General features: G+C 41.4%; 1 long non-coding RNA gene across 1 annotated transcript in view; it reads right to left on the reverse strand.

Annotated features, from left to right (window-relative positions):
- LOC103880298 overlaps window positions 1-18,817 on the reverse strand; it is a 30,678-nt gene extending 11,861 nt beyond the window's left edge. Inside the window, exons 1-5 of the long non-coding RNA XR_002519130.2 lie at window positions 15,627-18,817; window positions 13,953-14,050; window positions 12,036-13,328; window positions 9,421-9,548; window positions 7,613-7,712 (exon numbers count right to left, since the gene is read on the reverse strand). This is a non-coding gene — a long non-coding RNA (uncharacterized LOC103880298). The remainder of the gene's footprint in view (window positions 1-7,612; window positions 7,713-9,420; window positions 9,549-12,035; window positions 13,329-13,952; window positions 14,051-15,626) is intronic.
- Between the last annotated feature and the right edge of the window lie 2,846 nt (window positions 18,818-21,663).

The following is a 21,663-nucleotide window of genomic DNA, read 5'->3' on the forward strand; positions in this document are numbered from 1 at the left end:
CTCTACCTCCTGGATTCAAGTGATTCTCCTGCCTCAGCCTCCTGAGGGGTTCGGATTACAGGCACCTGCCACCACACTCTGCTAATTTTTGTATTTTTAGTAGAGATGGGATTGCACCATGTTGGCCAGCCTGGTCTTGAACTTGTGACCTCAGGTGGTCCACCTTCAGCCTCCCAAAGAGCTGGGATTACAGGCATGAGTCACCATGCACAAACACCATGATTGACTTTAAGTTACCAGTGTAACATTGGTGAATGCAAAGATAGAAGGCAATGTGCAACGTCAGCTCCAATGAGCTGATGCACGCTGGCTCCAACTCATCATTTCTATTAAAACACTGAAACCTCAGGAAGGTATCATGAGGATTCAGTGAGGTAATAACCAGGAGGTATTTTGCACATAGTAAGGAATGAATACGTGCGAGCCATTATTATCACTTGAGCAGCAGGAGCCTTAAATGCCCCCATAGCAGGGACTGCAGAGCTGACCTTCCTCTTTCTCACTCCTACAAGCAGGTCTTTGCCAAGTTCTGAGTTCTTCCTCTGTCAAATCATTCTGTGGCTTCCTCCTGCTATTGGTCTCCTCCTATTGTTGTTACTATAGGTACAGCTCTGCTTTTAGTTTTCTCAGTGTCTCAGAATCAACCAGCCTGATGATGCATGCAGATTCTAGCGTCCCATCCAGAGAATGTAATTCAGAAGATTTGGAGCATGTCTCACAGACCCTACGTTTTCACAGGTAACCCTGGGTGACAGAGTGTGACTTTGTCTCAAAAAACACAATTTTTTTTTAGATGCAATTAACATTTACAATCAGTTAATTTTAAGTAAAGCAGAGAACCCTTCGTAACTCGGGTGGAACTCATCAAATCCGTCCAAGGCCTTAAAGGCAGTAATGCTCTGTTCAGTTTAGTGATGTCGTCAGGTTTATAATGTGCATCTTTAACATTACTGTCTACCTTTATTTATTTTGTTTTTTATTTTTATTTTTATTGAATCGGAGTCTCGCTTTGTTGCCCAGGCTGGAGTGCAGTGGCACAATCTTGGCTCACTGCAGCCGCCACCTCCCAGGTTTAAGCAATTCTCCTGCCTCAGCCTCCTGAGTAGCTGGGACTGCAGACACCCGCCACCACACCCGGCTAATAGTGCAACCTTGTCTCTAGTAAAAATACCATCCACCTTTAAATGCTATAATGCCACTACACAAACACTAAAAGGACTTTCCAATCATGCTGTTAGCGGTGGTAGTAGTTACCCATAAGGGTCTGCAGCAACCTCAATTCAATTCTTGTCTCCTCGGAAGAAATAATTCTCCTGAGGGTCAAAAGGCAGAAGGAGAGACCAAGCAAGTTTTAGAGCAGGAGTGAAAGTGTATTAAAAGGCTTTAGAGCAGGAATGAAAGGAAGGAAAGTCCACTTGAAAGAGGGCCAAGCAGGCCACTGGAGCGACCAAGTGCACGGCACGACCTCTTGCTTGGGGTTTCTACGTTGGCATACTTACAGGACGTTGCTCGGAAGGACGCCTTACTTGCGTTACTTCTTCCCACTCCTGAGATCTTATCAGGAAGCTGCTGGTCACCAGTTTCAGATGTTTTCTATCAACTAGGAGACCGCCTTCTCCTGACGCCAGCTGTGACCAATAATTACTTTAAGGAGACAGTGTAATAGCTACCCGACCATCACCTGATCGCCGCCCGACAGTCCTGGTATGTGTAGAAGGGAGCCCTCTCCTGCCATGCTGCTACCTGACCAGCTACCTAGTGTAGCAATACTACTCCATCTGTACCTTGCTCTTGCACGAGTGTGTTCATACCCACTATTTCTAAATGGGTTGTCAACCCACAAGACCTTAGAATCATGCTTCCTTTAGGTTGTTAATTCAATATTTTAAAATAAAAATTCACTTGAGCTTTAAAAAATAAAAATATAAGAATAAAAATAAATCGTTGTTTGTATTTACCAACATGTTTACTTTTTTGCACTTCTACCTGTAGATATATATGAGCCTCCACCATTCAACCTTCCCCGTTTCTTCTGCTGTGCATCTGCTGAAGCCAAAATTTCTTACCTCTTGTTAATGGAAAATATTCTCAATTTTCTTTCATTTTTAGAGACATTTTTGCAGTATAGAAAATTTGAGGTTGATAGATGTGTTAATTAATTAATTAAATTCTACAACTTCAAAGATGTTATTCGAATGTCTTTTGACTTGCCTTGTCTCTGATTAAGTATCTATCAGCCAACTCGCATTGTTGTTCTCTTGCTGCAAGACGTATTTTTTTTCTGGGATACTTTTAAGGTTTTTCACTACGTCTTTTGTGTTCTGGAATTGGAGGGCAATGTGTCTACATGTAATTTGCTTTGTATTTATCTTGCTAAATGTTTGTTAAGCTTCTGGGTTTTGTGGATTGACACTGTATTTTGAATTGTATAATTCTCCTCTTTTATCTTCCAATATTTCTTCTGTACTATTTTTCTTTCATTTTTCTATGGGGACTCTCTCTCTCTCTCTCTCTCTCTCTCTATATATATATATATAAAATTTTGTTTTTTGAGATGAAGTCACACTGTGCCTCCCAGGCTGGAGTGGAGTGGCACAATCTTGGCTCACTGCAACCTCCCCCTCCTGGGTTCAAGCGATTCTCTTGCCTCAGTCTCTCGAGTAGCTGAGACTACAGGCACACACCACCACTTCCAGCTGGTCTCGAACTCGTGACCTCAAACGATCTACCTACCTAGGCCTCCCAAAGTGCTGGAATTACAGGTGTGAGCCACCACACCTGCCCCAGTTATACATAAATTATACTGTTTGATTTTGTCCTGCAGGTCTCTGATGCTCCTTTTCTTTTTCTTGATGAATCAGTATAGATAATTTTATTGACTTTTACTTTTTATTATATTTTTATTCTATTTCAGGCTACAGTTAAGCTCATTTGATGGATTTTTTTTTTAAATTTTACTTTAAGTTCTGTGATACATGTGCAGAACGTGCAGGTTTGTTACATAGGTGTACATGTGCCATGGTGGTTTGCTGCACCTGTCCACCCGTCATCTAGGTTTTAAGTCCTGCATACATTAGGTATTTGTCCTAATGCTCTCCCTCCCTTTGCCCCCCACCCCCTGACAGACCCTGGTGTGTGATGGTCCCCTCCCTGTGACTATGTGTTCTCATTGTTCAACTCCCACTTATGAGTGAGAACATGTGGTGTCTGGTTCTCCATTCCTGTGTTAGTTTGCTGAGGATGATGGTTTCCACCTCCATCCATGTCCCTGCAAAGGACGTGAACTCATTCTTTTTTATGGCTGCATAGTATTCCATGGTGTATATGTGCCACATTTTATTTATCGAGTCCATCATTGATGGGCATTTGGGTTTGGATTCTTTCTTAGAGCTATTATATTTTTCAGTTCTAACATTTCCAGTTGTTTCTTTTGTAGTATTTAAACGTTTCTGTTTTAATTCCCCTTCTATTTATGCATATTGTTCAATTTTCCCACTAGATTCTTTAACATATTGATAGTAGTTATCTTAAAGTGTTTTTTGCTAATTCTAACATTTAGGTCATCTGTGTGTTTATCAATCAGTTTTTTTTTTTCTCTAGCTAATTTGAGCACATTTGCCTACTTTTTAAATATCTTAGAATTGTATTTGAAAAGCATTGTGGGCTGGATGTGGTGGCTCTCACCTGTAATTCCAGCATTTTGGAAGGCCAAGCAGGCAGATCACTTGAGATCAGGAGTTCGAGACCAGCCTGGCCAACGTGGTGAAATGCTGTCTGTACCTAAAATACAAAAATTAGCCAGAGGTAGTGGTGAACACCTGCAATCCCATCCCAGCTACTTGAGAGGCTGAGATGGGAGAATTACTTGAACCTGGGAAGTGGAAATTGCAGGGAGCTGAGATTGTGCCACTGTACTCCAGCCTGGGGGACAGAGTGAGACTCCATCTCAAAAAAGAAAAAAGAAAAAAGAAAGACATTGTATATACAAGATGAATAGAGCCTGAGTCAAGAAATACTACCCCAGAAAATGGTTTATTCTGTCCCTTCTCAGACATCCACATTAGAGTGGAAGGGTTCATTCCCTTTAATCTCATCCTAATTTTACTGGGTTTGGGTTGGGTTGCAGCTTCAGTGTCCTTCAGTTCACCATTGGTTTTAAATGATTTGAACGTAAGATCAAGATTCTTCCTTCAGCAGGGCTTGGGATCTGAGTCCTAGCATGAATTCTTTGATCTCTGTCTCTCCTTCACTACCAAGGCTCCAGCTCTTTGGACCTTGGAGAACTCTTTCTGCTCTACAGCCCACCTGCATATTTTCACTTCTTCTTCTTCTTCTTTTTTTTTTTTTTTTTTTTTGAGTCAGAGTCTCACACTGTTGCCCAGGCTGGAATGCAATAGCTCATTCTCAGCTCACTACAACCTCAACCTCCCAAGTTCAAGTGATTCTTGTGCCTCAGCCTCCCGAGTAGCTGGGATTACATACACAGGCCAGCATGCCTGTCTAATTTTTGTATTTTTGGTAGACATGGGGTTTTACCATGTTGGTCAGGCTGGTCTTGAACTCCTGACTTCACGTGATCCACCTGTCTCATCCTCCCAAAGTGCTGGGATTACAGGTGTGAGCCACCGTGCCCAGTTATTTTCAGATTTTTTGAAGCTGTCTCTTAGTCCTTACGCCCCCCTAGCCTTCAGTGAGCTGCACCATGTACTCATGGAGGTTCAGATACAAATAATTAGCAGGTGAGTGTGCCTCTGAGGACTCCGCCTGCTCTTCTGCCCTGCCCCCAGCCTTCTGTGTACAGTTCTGCAGCTCAAAAATCAATGGGAGTGCTGGAAAGGAAAGTGTCTGAAAGTGAATGAAGGAGCAGTTGCTAACATAGGGGAGAAACAGATGCTAAAAAGTCAGTGATTTTTCACTACATTATTGCACACATGCTCGCAACGTGACTTCAATTAATCTGGCCAGGTTTACTTCTCTAACTTCTTCTTTTTGGTGGATACTCCCTGGTTTCCATCCTGTACCACAATTGCACCAAATCCCATGCCATTCCCAGATTTTTTTCTTTTAAATTTGCTCTACCAGAAACATCTTTAACATTTCCCATTCTTCACTCCATCGATGAGTCCTATTTATCAGCAAAATTCCATTTCAAGTTTCCTTCTCCAAGCAAGCCTTCCCTCAGTCTGATTCAAAAGCCACCCCGTAAGTTTGTATGTGCTCTCCTTTCTTCTAGCCCTTATTCTATTTTATTTTGATTACTTGTCTACTAATACATTTGTCTCCCACACTAGAATCTGTGTTCCTTATGGAGTGAAGCAATGCCCAATTTCAGTTAGCATCCCCAGAATCTAACAGAGCAACAGGAACTCAATGATTTGTGTTAAGGAACATTGAGCACCCAGGTCCCCCTTTTCAACAGCTTCATCTTAGTTTCTGCTTCTTTCATAGTAAACATAACCACAGTTCTCATCTCTTCACATAGACCCCACTACTTTAAGTGATTATGCTATTGTTTATGAGTACTTACTGCTTCCCAAAGCTTTCCAATTATTATTGTATGCAATCCCCCACAACTCTGCAATTTTGGTGTGCATTAGCCTATTCTCACACTGCCATAAAGAACTGCTTGAGACTGGGCAGTTTATTAAAAAAAAAAAAAAAAAAAAAAAAAAAAGAGGTTTAATGGATTCACAGTTCTACATGGCTGGGGAGGCCCCAGGGAACTTACAATCATGGCTGAAGGCAAAGGGGCAGCAAGGCACGTCTTACTGGAGAGAGAGAGAGAAGGGGGAAGAGGCACACACTTGTCAACCACATCTCGTGAGAACGCTATCATGAGAACAGCACAGGGGAAACCACCCCCGTGATCCAGTCACCTCCCACCAGGCCTCTCCCCCAGCATGTGGGGATTACAGTTTGAGATGAGATTTGGGTGGGGACACAGAGCCAAACCATATTATAGTGCTATTACCATACTTTTCATTGACAGATGATGAAACTGAGGCTTAGAGTATTCCAGCAATGTTCCAGAAAGACCTGGGATTCCAACCGAGGTCCGTGTCAATCGAGAGCCCACACTGCTGTGACTACAGCTAAGCCTTTTGTGTCTTCTCCCCTCCCTTTTATTTCTCTATTCTCCTCCCTTTCTGCCTCTGGCTCCACACTCCATGATTGGTTGATCAGCAAAGCTAATCCATCTGGTGGTTGACACGCGGTGCCTCGGAGCTCTGGTTTTCCCGTTTCTGCTTCTGTATCATCCAGCAACTTCTGTTTTCCTCTGAGGTCACCCTTAAAGGTTTATGTGTCGTGTTTCTCATTTCTGCCTTGTCAAGGAAATCTTGCCAGTGCATCTATCAAAGTAATCATCACAGGCCTGATGTAAGAGTATGGTTCCTCTCACATTTTTCATTACTAGATAATTTATTAATATCCTTCCAGAGCAGCACTAGATTTATCTTGATAAAACTGCTATCAGCGGCGACATAAGAGATGCCCCTGGGATGCACCAGGAAGAGCCGTGCACTCACCTCTTTCACCCCTTAATACCTCAGGAAGCCCAACCCAGAGTCAGCCCAGGGGGGCTGCCAAGACCCAAAACATTTTATCATTTTGATAAAGTTGACCCGGGGTAGCCTCGAAGGGATTGCAACCTATCTCTTCTTTCTTTTCTGCTTGTGGCAAACACAGGCTTGTCTGTGTATCTGGGAAGGCAGGTAGTGAGGGGTGGATAAATTACCTTCAAAGAGTTCACTATTTATCTCATTTTCATGTGCGCATCTGCAGGGAACAACTTCACCTCTCAGCTCAAGTGGGCTTCCTGTGAGGCCTCGCGTCTGTAAGTGGTGACAGACCTTTGCATTATTTTTGTGGCAGCTTCCGGTCATGGACTTCTTAGAAATGTGAGTGGAATGTATTGTCCTTGCCTTCTGTTCTCCTTCATGTCCTCTTCTCTCCAGGAAGAAAGTGGAGAGACCAGACGCAGTTCCCTCCATCCCTGCTGAATATTTGCAAAAATAAAAAGGCAAGAGGCCTTCTCGGTGAGGCAGCTGTCTCCATAGGCTCCCGACAGACGTCATTGCAGGGGTGCATTTGAGATGCAAGTATCCCTGCATTTGCCGCAATTGAGCGTAGCTCTTTTATAAATTGGGTTTCATGGTTCATTTATCTTGACAGCATTTCCGCCCCCAACCCCTCAACAAAACCAAAAGACAAAACATAAATAAAAATATACATAGATACTATGGGCAAATGCTCTGAAGGGAAAAGTAAAATCTCTTGGTGCTGCTATGTGTAAACAGATACCTGGATATATTGTTGCTGGAAGGGCCGATCGGTTTATCAAACTGGGAATAAATGTGTCTGTATCATACTCAGCCAGGCTTTTATCCCACCATTTGCTATATGTGCACAAAGAATGATTTTTGTAATATGTTTGTTTTTGCTGCATTGTTTATAATAACAAAAGACTTGTTATGATAGAAGAAACTGGTACAGTAAATAATGGTACATTCATAAGATGGAATACTGCACAGTCAGGCAAAGGTGGAGACAGATATACACGTTAGGATAAGGAACAAGCGATACTTAGTGATAAAAAGCGAAGTAAAAGTACCTTTTATAGAATGCTCCTCTTGTCCACACATTGATTGTTACTTGAAGGATATACAGGAAACTAGCAACAGTGGTTTCATGGGAGAGGGAGACCTGGTAGTCTGAGGAAGGGAGAGAGAAGATTTATTTATTTATTTATTATGGCTTTATATTTATTTATTTGTTTATTTTTTGAGATGAAGCCTCGCTCTGTCGCCCAGGCTGGAGTGTAGTGGCACGATCTCAGCTCACTGCAACCTCCGCCTCCTGAGTTCAAGCAATTTTCCTGCCTCAGCCTCCTGAGTAGCTGGGACTACAGGTGCACGCTGCCATGCTCGGCTAATTTTTTGTATTTTAGTAGAGATGGGATTTTACCATGTTGCCCAGGCTGGTCACGAACTCCTGAGCTCAGGCAATCCGCCTGCCTCAGCCTCCCAAAGTGCTGGGATTATAGGTGCTACTTAAATTTTCCCTGATTATGTGCCACGCTTTCAATTAAAAGTAAAGGACCATTGGGAGGCCGAGGAAGGTGGATTGCCTGAGGTCAGGAGTTTGAGACCAGCCTGGCCAACATGGTGAAATTTTGTCTCTGCTAAAAATACAAAAATTAGCCGGGTGTGGTGGCGGGTGCCTGTAATCACAGCTACTCAGGAGGCTGAGGCATGAGAACTGCTTGAATCCGGGAGGTGGACATTGCAGTGAGTCAAAATTACACCACTGCACTCCAGCCTGGGTGACAGAAAGATACTCTATCTGAAAAAATAAATAAATGAAAACAAAAATAAATAAAAGTAAAGGATCTTCATTTGGCTCTTTTTTCTGTCAACATTTCTGAGGCATATATGTATATATATTTATATTGCTTTTTTCCTAAAATGAGCTTGAGCCACACCATCTGGTTCTTCCCCCCTCATTTCCCTCCATAAATAATAAAATCTATGTTGTGCAGGTGGGTCATAGCTGACCAAACCGAGGAAACAGTGCCAACCACAGTACATTGTTCTCTAATGGACAAAGCCAATTTTCATGTCAGTAATTCCCACAATGGTCCGAGTAGCAGGAAAAAAAAAGGAGTCTATTGCTATTTTCCAGTTGAAGAAATTGTTCAACTGGAAAATAGTGTGACATGTTCAAGGTCGCACATCCTGCAGGGAATAGAGCAAATACATTCAAATTTGACTGAAGCCACGAAGCACGCCCTCTGCCTTTTGCCCCACTCACTCTGGGAATCATTTCTCTTGGGCACTTTCAGAGGTAATGGCTGTGCACTCCCATTTATTTTGCACAACCCCCTTCTTCTACCTGCTGCTGAACTGGGGACCTTCCCAGTCCTATTCAGTTGCTGGTGAGGCTGTGCCTGCAGGCTTTGGGCTCCAGGTGCCTGCTGGAGGAGAGCTGGCTCTTTCCATTGCTATTTCAATGCTGAGGATGGCTCCAGCCTCCTGGACAGATGGCCAATTGCACTTGAACTCTCAGAGTGCACATACGTCAACAGTGATAGAGAGCTTCAGCTGTGACCAGAGCTGGGACAGCCATCCAAATGCAGAGCCATTCGTCACTGTGGTTGATTCCATAAAATCAGCAATGAGGGGACAGATGAGCGGGGAGGATGCAGCCTCTGCTCTCTGTAGCTTGGCAATGCTGGGAAGACCCAGCGCACACCTGACTTCACCAGAGTCAAGACCGTCGATCTCTCAGAGGTTAAAAATCCTCAAGGAAGTGCCTTTCTTAAGGTTACCACACCCAATAATTGTTTTAAAAAATATGCTACTATGACTGCTAGACACACAAAATAATAGTATACCTTTTTTTTTTTTTTTGATGACTTACCCAATGGAGCTCTTGGAGAAGGAAGTTCTCTATCTTTTATTCTGTTCCAATCCCTATCTCCTCTGACGGTTTATCTTTTTCTTTCTTTGGGGTGCCACTTCATCTTCTAATACTGGCTTCTCTAGTGTCTAAAAGAGAAGTGCCAGCAGAGCAAAGAGAAATGCAGAGTATTCAAATCTCCTATTCACGGTTTCTTAGTGGGGTAGCCTGGGGGAAGTTGCTGGCTATGCCCAAGCCTCAATTTCCTTTCTCCCATACTCGGGCTGAGCTGCATTTTTAAAACCCTGATTAGCTTTGAGGAAGACCTTCAGCATCAAATGTGCAGGATTCAGAGGTTCCATAGAAAAGGCAGAAAGAAAAGAGCCAGGTGACAGGAGGATTCTGAAGCAGGTGCAGAGAGGCTGGTTGGAGAACCCAAGGAACACTGGGTCCTAATGCTCTCTGTGAGTGACTACGAAGTGCCGATAACATTTTTAACTCCTGTGCTCTAATTACCAGAGGAAACTCTCTGGAGGCAGACAGGAGCAACCACTATGGCCTGAGAAACACAAAGATGGGGGAAAGATGTGTCTGTTTGTAGAGGAGGAGTTAGTGGGGCCCAGTTTGTAGAAGTTCACTTATTCAGTGTGATGGTTGATTTTATGTGTCCACTTGATTGGGCCATGGGGTGCCCAGATGTTTGGTGAAACATTATTCTGAGCATTCTTGGGAGGGTGCTTTTGGGTGAGGTTAATATTTAAGTCGTTAGACTGAATCAAGAAGATGGCACTCCTTAATGTGAGGGGACTTCATCCAATCTGTTGAAGGCTTGAATAGCACAAAAAGGCTGCCCCTCCCCGAGATTTCTCCTGCCTGACTGCCTTTGAAGTGGGAAATTGACTTTCTCCTGCCTCCAAACTGAAACTTAGACATCGGCTGCTTTTTTGGGATTTCAGGCCTGGTGGCCTTTGGACTGAAATGACACTCTTGTCTCTCCTAGGTCTCCAGCTTGCTGACTCATTCTGCAGATATTGGCACTTGTCAGCCTCCAAAATTGCATCAACCCAGTACCTTATAATAAATCTGTTTATACATATCTCTATCTAACTATCTATCTACCTATATATCTGTCTCTATCTGTTATCTATCATATCTATCTATCTATATCTATCTATCTATATGTATCTATCTATCTATCATCATCATCTATACATATATCCTATTGGTTTTGTTTCTGTGGAGAAACCTGAGTAATACATTCAGTGATGAGTTCCTGTTCCCACTATTTGTAACACTAGGCTTAATTCTGTGCATAATGCAAGTAGAAGTTGCCAGGTTCTCTAAGACAGGGATGGATAAACATCTGTGGCAGTTCAGAGGTGAGGGGTGAGACAGTTTGCTATACTAGAAACAATGAACATTTGACGCTATTCTGTGAGAAGCAGAGACCCAACAATTATTGAGCATCTATTTAAAAATAGTAGTTCACGGCCGGGCGCGGTGGCTCAAGCCTGTAATCCCAGCACTCTGGGAGGCCGAGGCGGGTGGATCACGAGGTCAGGAGATCGAGACCATCCTGGCTAAATATGGTGAAACTCTGGCCTCTACTAAAAAAAATACAAAACTAGGCTGGGCGTGGTGGCGGGGCACCTGTAGTCCCAGCCACCAGGAGGCCGAGGCAGGAGAATGGCTGAACCTGGGAAGCTGGAGCCCAGTGAGTTTCTCGAGATCCGGCCACGCACTCCAGCCTGGGCATGACAGAGACCCGCCCTCAAAAAAAAAAAAAAAAAAAAAAAAAAAAAGTAGTTCACTTACTTCCCAACAAATCTCCAGAAACTAAACACTATAGTTCTCATTTTCCAGACTAGAAAAGACAAGCTACAAATTCAGACTCATTGGCTCCGGGGTCTATGTACTTTAGGCTCCTAATGCTTCCTGGGCTCAAGATCATTAGCAGACTCAATAGCAGAATCATCATTCAGATTAATCTCAACAAACTTGAACCCTAATCTCTTTTTTTTTCTTTCTTTCTTTCTTCTTCTTTTTTCTTTTTGAGACAAACTTTTGCTGTGTTGCCCAGGCTGGAGTGCAGTTGCCAGTCTCACCTCACTGCAACCTCCGCCTCCCAGATTCAAGCAATTCTCCTGTCTCAGCCTCCCAAGTAGCTGGGATTACAGGCACATGCCACCATGCTCAGATAATTTTTGTATTTTTAGTAGAGACGGGATTTCACCATGTTGGCCAGGCTGGTCTCAAACTCCTGACCTCAAGGGATCGGCCTGCCTTGGCCTACCAAAGTGCTGGGATTACAGGCATGAACCACCACACCCGGCCTAACTTGAACCCTAACCTCAAGTTCATCTCCCGGCACACAGAAAGTAAAAAGTGAAGCCTCACACTCAGGATCTACAAAAACAAAGACATACACAACTGTATGAGATTCAGTTTTGGCATCTGTCGAATGGGTGAAAGATATTTATTCATGGAGAAATTGCAAGAAATAATGGTAGCATGATTTTTACAAGTACAAAAATGATTATTACAGTAAATATTAGAGTAAACATCCACACTTTGGATGTTTACTTATGGTCACATTGCTGTTCCACGCCAGCATAATCTTGCCGAATGCAACATACCTTTGTCCTGCTTCAGTGACTTCCCTGATGCCTTGCACCTTCTTCTTGTACACCCAGCTCACTCTCAACTCTGACACTTCTGGGTGGAAATGGTGGGTTGATGGTCAAATATCCTGGGTTCACCGGCTCCCATGTGATCCCTAGGTGAATGAAGACATAGTTCCCCTCCAGTCTCACCTGTAGGGTAACCTAAAGCCTGAGAAAGTCTTTAAATCCATACTTATGTCAATCTATTTTTTTCAAGGCATAGTGTTCTTAAACCATAGTGATTCACAGAGTAATCTCAAGGAGCTTAATGGAGGATGAGGGATTTAAGAACTAGAGCCTGGAACCATGTATCTATTTCCCAGACTCTGAAAGAGGGCAAACAAAATGTCATCTATGTGCATGTAAGGGTGGAGGGGGCAGGCACATACTAGGTGGATTGGGAGCATGCACTCCAGACTTGAACAGGTTTAAATGACAAGGACATAACAAGGTCAATCAGAAACTCCAATTTATTCTTTTATTAAACGAATGCTTTATGGCAACCACAGAGCAAAACTCTCAAGTTCTAGTTGATGTAAGAAACATAAACCCCCCGCCCAGAGACTGGCTGGGAAGGTGGAGAGATGAGTCAGGGAGTCAGTAACTAAACTCTTTTCTCAAGGTTATTTAGCAGATGGAAAATTTTCCATAAAGCTCCAATGATCCCCTCTGGAACCTCCTAACAGGGCTGATACTTACAATAAGTCTTAAGCTCCAGGGGAGGCCATAAAAGAAACCAATAATAATGACAGAAGAGGCTCAACACAGTTAGCCAAAGATTCATCCCCACAAGGGAGGTGGAAGCCTTCCACCTATGAGTGTCAACAGGCCTTTACTGCCCACACTGGGGAAAAGCAATTGGCTGAGAGAGGTAGAAGGGCTTAGAGAATTTCCAGGTTGACAGTTAAGTTTCTAATTGCTCCACTGCCTTCTTGGGTAGTGAGGAAATCTTGTTAGGGGTTGGGACCGGACTAGGCATTATAGAACTTGATTTGGTGCCTCCAAATGGTGATATGGGCTTGATTTGTCCTGGGTTCCTTCTCCTGTGACGTAGAGGCTGATACAACTGGGACAATACCTATATGAGACCAGGTATGGCCTAGATCCCTGGCTTCAAAAGGCGAGATGACCTAGTAGACTAAAAAGAGCATCTTTAAGCTCAGACATACTGAAATTGAACTCACATTTTGATTCTCAAAGGCCTTCTCTGAGCTTTGGTGTCCTTTTCTGAGCAGCGTGCTTAATAATACATCCTTCACAGGGTCACTTGGTGAATAAATGAAATGCTGTCATCAAATTACCTAACATTGTGCTGGGCATAGATTAAACATTCACACAATGGTAATTTTCTGACCCATCCCTTTATAGAACTGGAGACCGTATATCGCTGAACAGACTTGGATCTTGACTCAAACCTTAGGAACTCTACAGATGGATCTAGGCTTGTTCACCTCTCTCACCTTCAATTTAATTTCCTGGCTTTCCAGCTTCCTTCCTGCCTCCTTTATTTCCACTTAAAGTGTGCCCATCTCCTGACACTGCTTTCTCTACACTCTGACATTCCCAAACCAGGCTTTGCTTTATCATAAACCCTCACCCTGCTATTCCTGTGATAGAATCGATCCTTTCCTCTTTCTGTACTCCTTAGCATACGTCTCTGTAGACAACAACAAGCAGTTGCTCTGCTCAGAATAACTTAAGACAGTGCTCATTAACGTGTGTTTGGTGGGATGTCAAGAATGCCCGTACTACCTTAACCCCAGCTCCATGCAGGCTAGACACCTAAATTCAGGAAAGAAAGTTTCAGCCACTGTCTTTTGATGGAGGAGAAAAAAGTGTACCTCATTTATTAGAGCTTCCTAGAGCACAAGAAACAAAGAACAGACTCACATCTCAATAGATTATTTCAGGGCGAGAAAAAAGTCCTCTGAGTCATCAGGCATTATGGTGAAGGGAAGTTTCTTTCTGATTGCTGAGGATGAGCTTTCCTAGTGCAAAAAGAGAGAAAGGTCATCCCATTTGGAAAAGATGGGATATGCAGACACACAGAGACAGGTTCCAAACAGTTTTCTGCGGTTAAAGCACAAAATATGTTGAAGGAGATGAGCCTGGGGAAGACAGTGGTGCCAGATGTTGAACAGAATAGGTTGGAAGAACAGAGGCCAAAAAAAAAAAAGTATATATAATATATATATATATATATACCCAGTAGGAAACTGCAGTGAATATTCACTGTGCCCTTTTGCAGCAATTCAAAAGGGACATCAAGAACATTTCCTTAATTATTTCAGGATCAGGGACTAGAACTCCTCCTAAGATAAACCTATTACAGACCCCATTGCTACAGAGCAGGGCTCCCTCAGGTTACTCTGAATCGAGGGGAGAAAAAAATTCTTGGAACAAGTATTTTTGACTAAGGGTGAACCAAGCTGAACTACTCCCATTGTTACGGTCCTATTTAAAAGGCACAATTCACCATGAGTTCAAAGCATATCTTCATTCAAGGTGACAGCTCAGCGATGAATTCTGAGAGACGTTAACAGGAGGAGTTATGAGGAACATAGCGAAGGAGTTAAAATTTGAAGGAAAAAAGGATTGGGGATTATATGGTCTTGAACTATGGAAAAGGTTGAAATGCATTGAAGAAAGCAATAAAGACTAGTGAACCAGAAACTCCCTGCTCACTTATGATAAAATATCTAGTTAATACCAAATAAAAGATTCAAATAGACTTGTTATGGTTCTTTAGAAAGTCTCTCTAAAATAATGCCTATATCCCCCACACTTTTTTTTTTTTTAAAAAGCACTTTCACAAATAAAGTGTTGCCTTTAGGAAGGAAGATTGGTTATGGGGAGTAAGCCGCTTAGCTAGAATGAAAAAGATATGAGAGGAACATAATTTCTGAATTTGGAATTGTTCTTAGACACTGCACTAAGCATCCTGCCTTGCAAACAAGACCCGCTGTTTATTTTCTGTAGGAATTCATGGGCCACCCTGAGCACAAATAAATGCACATTGGTTTAGTGGAAGAGATGAAAAATCATATTTACATTTGCAGTAAAGGGTGAATAGTGCTCTAAAAAAAACAGGCACTTCAAGAGCACAGAGGAGAGAGTGAGTGCTCAATGACTGGGAAAAATCAGGAAGGCGTCTTAGGAGAGATGACATTTGGGCTAGTTCTTGAAGGGTCAATCGGAGTTCGCCAGGTTGGAGAAAGACTTTCTGCTTGGGACGTATGGCTCAGTCCACTGCAGAGGGCAGGTGACGAGAAAGCATCCATGAAGTAGGTCTTAGAGTAAACGAGAGTTTATAGGCTGGGAAAAATACCAGGGGTCTACCAAACTGAACACCAACGAGCATTTATCTTCTTTCTTTGTCTATGATCTAACCACTGCTGCTTGCAAGAAGTACATATCCGAAAGGGGATTCGAGGAATGTGGATAATTTCCAAATCATAAACACAAGCATGAATCAAACCAAGCCCAGTTCCTCTCTCGTAAGAAAAAAGAAAGAAAGAAAGAAAGAAAGAAAGAAAGAAAGAAAGAAAACCTGTAAATGTTCACCCTCTCTGTATTTGTTTCCAGGGCTGCCATAACAGATTACCATACACCAGGCAGCTTAAGGCAACAGAAACATATTCTCTCACAGTTCTAGAATGTGGGAGTCTGAAACCACAGTGTCACCAGGTCGGTTCCTTCTGAAGACTCTGTGGGAGAATCTGTCTCATGCCTCTCTCCTACTTCATGGTGCCTGCTGCAGTTCTTAAGAGTTTCTCCACCTGTGGCTGCACAGGCCCCTTGCTCTCTGTCTCTCTCTCTGTATTTTCTCCTTTTCTGTTTCATAAAGACACCCATCATTGGATTTAGGGCTCACCCTAAACCCAGCATTATCAGGTCTTGAGATCCTTAATTCCACCTGCAGAGTCTCTATTTCAGATATGGCCATATTCACAGGTACTGAGGATCAGCACCTATCTTTCTTTACAGCCACCATTCAACTTACTACACTCCATTTTATTTTTTCCCAAAGTTCTCTCTTCTGGAAAGAAGTTGTCCCTACCACTTAAAAGAGTGAAAAGGGACAATACCAATAATTACGATGCCCAAAGTAGAAGAGGGCATTTCTAGAAAGCAGAGATTGAGGCAAGGATTACAGTAATGATACTCTGAGAGTTGAAAGCCCAGGACAACGACGGTTGTCGGGGGAAATGAAGGGAAGGCAGGGAAAGATATGAGGTAATGCTGTGCATTGCATTTCACTGCTGAGCACTACTTTGTAAGTGCTGCACAGAGGCAAATCAGGTATGCTGAGCAAGGCTGGTGGCCCAGCAGAAGGGATGTTCACAGAAGAGTGTTGCAAGAAAGATCTACAATTAGGAGAAGGGTCTATAAAAGAGAAACGAGGAGGAATTTATTACTCTAGCTTCTTCTATCCCCTGTTTCCCTTTGGTCAAGTTTCACTCCATGGAGGACCGATCTTCCACACTTCAAGGTTATATCATCTGCCCTTGAACTTCCCTCAGGTAGCCGGATCCCATACCTCACAATATTGCAGTCCATTCAAGATCAGAAGTAGACGGCTGACTCAACGTGGTTCAGCCTACTGGAAGTGAGGATCATCCAGGTCCAGGGCTTCAACCTTGACCCCAGACAACTCAGGGAAACTAGCTAGGGCACCAGCAAAGATGACAGTCAAGAGGTCCAGAATGTGGGTGGTAATTTTCCAGGGAAGGAGGCTGTAGAGAGAAATCCAAGAAGGCTAATGTTTTGTGCCTGATATTAGTATTAAGACCGGGAAAAATATCAGGGGTCTACCAAACTGAACACCAAAGAGCATTAATCTTCTTTCTTTGTCTATGATCTAACCACTTGGCTTCAACTGTTGGTGAGTTCACATAGACACTTTTTATGTCAGGAATTTGCTGTAAATACTCAGTATGTTTTACTTTTAAAGGTGGTGTGAGAGCTGTAGTAATATGGAGAAAAAAGAGAGTTAGAGATTTCATTAGCTAACAGTTTCCTTTCATAGCATAGATGCAAATCTAAAAAAAGAAAAATAAATACCCTTGACTAATTGGTTTGAGGAAATGCATAATAATTTGTTCTGCAAAGCAAAAAGTAAGCAATGAAATGATATGTATATTGTTCACCTGAATTATTTACTTTTATTTTTTTTAAATGTTTTTTGCTTAACTAGCAGAGAGGGAAGAAAGAAAAATAGCATCTACCCAACCCACGCTTTTTATTATATTTTTTAATGGTGAATCTTGCTAGAACCATAATGAAGCTCTGGAAGAAATAAAAACTTATGATCAGAACAAGCATTATAGACATTCATGTAAAACTGGAAGTGAATAGTATTTTCCCATCTGTTACTAATTCATAACCGGATTCTCTCTGGTATTGTGACTGAAGTACATTTTTATAATTCATTTCTTGGCTTCAACTGTTGGGGAGTTCTCGACTTTGTTAATTTCACAACATCAGATGTTCATGAGGAAGTTACCATTATGACTCACAGTCAACATGTTATCAATTCCAAGAGGGAAGGATGTTAGCCAGATAAAGTGGTGAATCGGAGGTTTTAAAATAGAGCTTTATTTCTAAACACCCTATGTTCCAGGAAACTATTGGGGAAACTAGGAAATGGCTCTGGGGCTGGATTTAAGGATCCCATAGGCACAATCACAGCACACCAGGCCATCCCGTGATCCAACAGCCCTGTCAATCCCTGTGGGTCACACGATGCCAAAACCCATTAGCTACTCATTAGCAAAGGTGAATGAACGTTTGACAGAATAGAAGCAATCTGCCTGGGAAGTGGGGAGACATAGGAAAGGAGAGAAAGAGAGAGAGATAGAGGAGAGAGAAAGGGAGAAGGTTGGGGGGAAGAGAGAGAGGGAGGGAGAGACTGAAAGGATGGTGGAGGGAATTCCAAGCTTAGACAGTCCCACACTTTGGCATTCTAATCTAGAACAACTTCATAACTAAGACTAAAGGGAAATCACTATTTCTTAATAATAACAACCACAAGCAAAGATTTCTGTAAGTCCAAAAGTTTAAAAGCAGAATGTTATTTTAAGCAATCTGCTGTTCGGCTAACATTTGTGAGATACATAAAGGAAGACAAAATTAGACTGAACCTAATCAAGATTTATTGTATTTTTGCTCAGTCCGTTGAGTTTTTAGCACAGCAAATGTTCTTTTTGTTTTTTCCCCTATCATAATTTCATTTTCCAGATTAATTTCTGAATCTTTGCTTATATGTTGCTAAGTAGAAGCTACAATACTTTTACCGTGGAGACATTTGTTTGGTTATTTGATATACAAACATAGTCTGAAACAACAAATATAAAAGAAGACATATGCACCTATGACATTTCCCAGAACATGAATCTTGTCTTATTGAAATGAACTGAATTCATTATTTTTGGATGCTCTATCCTCTTTCCTCTAGTTATTACTGAACCAAAAAAGGTTTAGCTGGTGTAAGAAAATTGGTACAGCACTTTAGAAAAGCACAGTTATTCCCAATGCAGAAACTTTAGAAAAGCATAATTTCAAAATGAGTCAAATTTAAATTGTCTGACACAGTTATTCCAAATGTAAAAACTCGTCCTGAGGAAATAATCCTCCTTTGAAGGAAATATTTTTTACTCAAAATTATTGACCGCAAAATTGTTAACAATGATGAAAACTTCAAAACCACCTCAGTGAATCACCATGATTATGAAAAATGAGGGAAGCTCATTCATTAGGCCAGTCGCCATTTATTTTTAAATTTATTTATTTATTTATTTTTTGAGATGGAGTCTTGCTCTGTCGCCCAGGCTGGAGTGCAGTGGTGCAATCTTGGCTCACTGCAATCTCTGCCTCCCGGGTTCAAGTGATTCTCCTGCCTCAGCCTCCCAAGTAGCTGGGACTACAGGCACGTGCCATCACGCCCAGCTAATTTTTTGTATTTTTAGTAGAGACGGGGTTTCACCATGTTAGCCAGGATGGTCTCGATCTCCTGAGCTCATGATCCGCCCATGAGGCCTTGGCCTCCCAAAATGCTGGGATTACAGGCGTGAGCCACCACGCCTGGCCTTAAAATTTATTTTTATGAATATTGTGTAGTATTAGGGGAAGACTTCTCAGAGAAAGATTAGTATGGCTAGTCAGATGAGGATACCCTAAAATTGATCTTTTGCCAGCAGAGTGCTCTCTGGTTATGAAAATGGAAATTGGAAAGAAAACAAGCAAACAAATAAACCAAACCAAAAAAGCAAACAAAAAAATTCTGTTACAGTTTTCAGACCTGGTCCTGTTTTTTCTGAGTTCAACTTTTGCAGGCTATTCCAACAAAATACAGTAATAATAAAAATATTAAGAGTAGCAACAAAAGTTTTCTTAAAGTACTCTATAATAAACCTATGATGTCTGTACTATTCTCATTTTGCAGGTGAGAACACTGAAGGCTAGAAATAGTCAATCACACTTCTGAGTTCTCACAGTTATTAACTGGTTGGATAAAGCATTTGAGTTCAGGTTGGTTTTACACCAGACCTGCGTGCTTGTGCCAGCAGTATTTAATATGCTCCTTAAGGTTAAAGTTAGAGAGGAGACGATTACAAAATATTAAGAAAGATGATCTGTAAGTGTGAAAACTATGAAAAAAATGAAAATAGAAACTAAGGACATTATGAGTTCTGAGATAATCAAATACTCTTTGGAAAAGGGAAAAATTGATGAAAATTTTCAATAAGACCTTCTATATTCAGCATCTTTTATTAGGGTTTGCAACATTAACTCCAATGACAGCAATGGCAACAAAAACATAGAAATAATAAAAATGTCCCTCCATAGGGGATGGATGGACTCAGTGTTGTTTTATCAACGTGATAGGAAATTATGCAGATATTAAAAATTATCATATAACTGTGTGGAAATACAAAAAATGTTTTTGATCAACTAGAAATGAATAAAGCAGAACATAAAATGACATGGGCAATATTAATGCCATCTTCTAAAAATGTGGGCCTATGGTCAGGGACTGGGGTAAGGCATTTAGAAGTGAAAATAATTATGTTTTGGATAATATTTCTGTATTACAATATAATTGGGCTATTATATCTTTCTTTCAATAATAGACATAAACACACACATCTTTTAGGTATCATGAGTTTCATATCTTTGCTCATTTTAATATGTAGAGCTCAACAGGATAAAAGAATAAATTCTATGCATCCATGCAAATGGAATAGAATAATGAACCCATTGTATTCATTATACAGCTTCAAAAATTATTAACTTTTTTTTGCATAAGGCATTTTTATTATTTGAATATTATTCAAATTATTATTATTTGAATTATTTATTTATTTATTATATGAAGTTTGGGAAAAAAAATAATCCTGGAGATCATCACTAAACCTGGGGAAGAATGTTGTGTTAGAAATTGAAAATCTATTGACTGATTCGACTTGGAAGTTGTCACTCATCTTGGCCCTCCATTTGAGCCAAGAACTGCAGCCATCTCTTTAATAGGTAGGTGTTAAGGGTTGAGTTCAAAAAAAAAAAAATAGAAGAACGAGAAGAGAAAAACACTAGAAATCTGTGCCTGGTTGTCAGAGGGAGACAATTAAGTGTAACATGAATCAGGGAAAATGATGTCCACTACCAGGCCCTCGAGGCCTCCCAGAGGCTGAACCAAGATGACAGGTTAAAACCATGAGTGAAGTTAAACATCACCAAAGGGCATAACTACCTCAGCACCTGGTGAGTAAATATGATTCAGACACATGCACGGGTCTGAGATGCAAGTATTAGACTAAGGGAAAGTATTTTAAGGACTATAACTAAATACCCCTATGAAATAAATTGGGAGTTCATTCATTAACTGATCTGTTTATCCATCTCTGCAGCTATTCATCCATCCACCCACCCATCCATCCATCTACCCATCCATCCCTCCGTCTGGCCAGTCAGTCAATAAATTATAATTTTGCAGAAAACGAAAGACCTTCAGAATGTTTGGAACATGTAGTACAGTGTTAGTGTAGAAAGAGTCTTAAGTGTTAAGAAGAGGCTTTGTCTAAAAGTTTAGACTTTACCCTGAGCCTGATGGAAAACAAATTAAAAAGTTTTGAGCAGCCAAGTGACAAGATAAGATCTGCCTTTTAGAAGCAAGTGGCTAGTAATTAGCATATGGTCACCAAAGGGCTGCAGACTTTAATTTCCCAGAGAGGCAAATAGAAAAGGGGAGTGTCTAAGTTGTCTGACCAAGCCTGGAAAGAAACATTCTAGCAGATTTTCTGTCAGTGGGGCTTCAGGGCCTCCAATTATTCCAGGAAACCACGCCTTTCTTTTTTAATAATAAATAACCATCATCTATCAATCAGGCATTTAATCTAAAAGGTTCAGTTGAGCCGAGCCACTATTTTCCATAGTCAATTTTAACTACTATTTTAGATTAACATCAAACGTGTCACTAGGGTTGACACAACAGCATAGAAGAGCTAGAAAAATGCTAAAGAATAATCAAATCCCTATTTTTCCCACAATGATGACACAATCACACCCTTCCGTGGTGTATCTGTTTAAGAAATAAGTAGGACAA

The sequence above is a fragment of the Papio anubis genome, chromosome 18 (assembly GCF_008728515.1).
Source record: "Papio anubis isolate 15944 chromosome 18, Panubis1.0, whole genome shotgun sequence".
NCBI classification, from domain to species: Eukaryota; Metazoa; Chordata; class Mammalia; order Primates; family Cercopithecidae; genus Papio; species Papio anubis.